The sequence below is a fragment of the Macaca fascicularis genome, chromosome 7 (genome assembly GCF_037993035.2).
Source record: "Macaca fascicularis isolate 582-1 chromosome 7, T2T-MFA8v1.1".
Taxonomy (NCBI): domain Eukaryota; kingdom Metazoa; phylum Chordata; class Mammalia; order Primates; family Cercopithecidae; genus Macaca; species Macaca fascicularis.
In genome coordinates, this window is record NC_088381.1 from 67,890,433 (window position 1) to 67,891,938 (window position 1,506).

Sequence of the window (1,506 nt, forward strand, 5' to 3'; positions counted from 1 at the left end):
AACTGGAAGACGACCTTGGAACTTTCCTTCCCTACCAGGATGTAAACCAAAAGCATCTCTGGAAGAATTTCAGAGGTCAGTGCCATCATCAAAGATTTAAAAGATATTGCATCCCCATTTACCTTGCTGGTTTGGCCTGCAAGAGAAGGTGGTTTGATCTTGGAAAAAAATACTCGATTCTCACATGCTTAATCTGGTGAAGTTGCCAATTGCTGTTCCAGATCTAATATCCTTCCTGGAGCAAATCAGCTCAGCTTCTCATACTTAGTATTAATGTAACATATGCTCTTATTTCTTCTTCTTTTTTTTTTTTTTTATTTTGAGATGGAGTCTCGCTCTGTTGCCCAGGCTGGAGTGCAGTGGCGGGATCTCAGCTCACTGCAAGCCCCGCCTCCTGGATTTACACCATTCTCCTGCCTCAGCCTCCCGAGTAGCTGGGACTACAGGCGCCCGCCACCTTGCCCAGCTAGTTTTTTGTAATTTTTAGTAGAGACGGGGTTTCACCGTGTTAGCCAGGATGGTCTCAATCTCCTGACCTCATGATTCGCCCATCTTGGCCTCCCAAAGTGCTGGGATTACAGGCTTGAGCCACTGCGCCCCACCAACATATGCTTTTATTTCTATAAAAAGTTACTTGGGAGGCTGAGGCAGGAGAATCGCTTGAACCTGGGAGGCAGATGTTGCAGCAAGCCGAGATCGCGCCACTGCACTCCGGCCTGGATGACAGAGCAAAACTTGGTCTCAAAAGAAAAGAAAGAAAAGAAAAGAAAAAAAAGAAAAGAAAAGAAAGAAAGAAAGAAAAGAAAAGAAAAGAAAGAATACAATCCTTAGTTCCCAGATTGTGATCTCTATATACATTTACCCACTAAAAAGAATCAGGGCTTCTAGGATAAATGACTGATTCCACATCTGGGACAAGAAAATTAAAAGATGCTGTAATTCCAGCACTTTGGGAGGCCGAGACGGGCGGATCACGAGGTCAGGAGATCGAGACCATCCTGGCTAACACAGTGAAACCCCGTCTCTACTAAAAAATACAAAAAACTAGCCGGGCGAGGTGGCGGGCACCTGTAGTCCCAGCTACTCGGGAGGCCGAGGCGGGAGAATGGCGTGAACCTGGGAGGCGGAGCTTGCAGTGAGCTGAGATTCGGCCACTGCACTCCAGCCCGGGCGGCAGAGACTCCGTCTCAAAAAAAAAAAAAAAAAGAAAATTAAAAGATGAATCTGAAACATCTGGTACTAGAAAGCAAAGAATGTCCAAAGACTACTATGATTGTCATGTCAAAAAGACTCAAAAAGATATAACTTGAAAGAGCACCCAAAGACCAAATATGGGACAATTTTGGTAGCAATTTAAAATGATGATTTTCACTTGTTGATTAATGGGCATTTGGGTTGGTTCCACAATTTTGGAATTGCAAATTTTGCTGCTATAAGCATACGTGTGCAAGTATGTTTTTTGAATAATGGCTTCTTTTCCTCTGGGTAGATACACAGTAGTGGGAT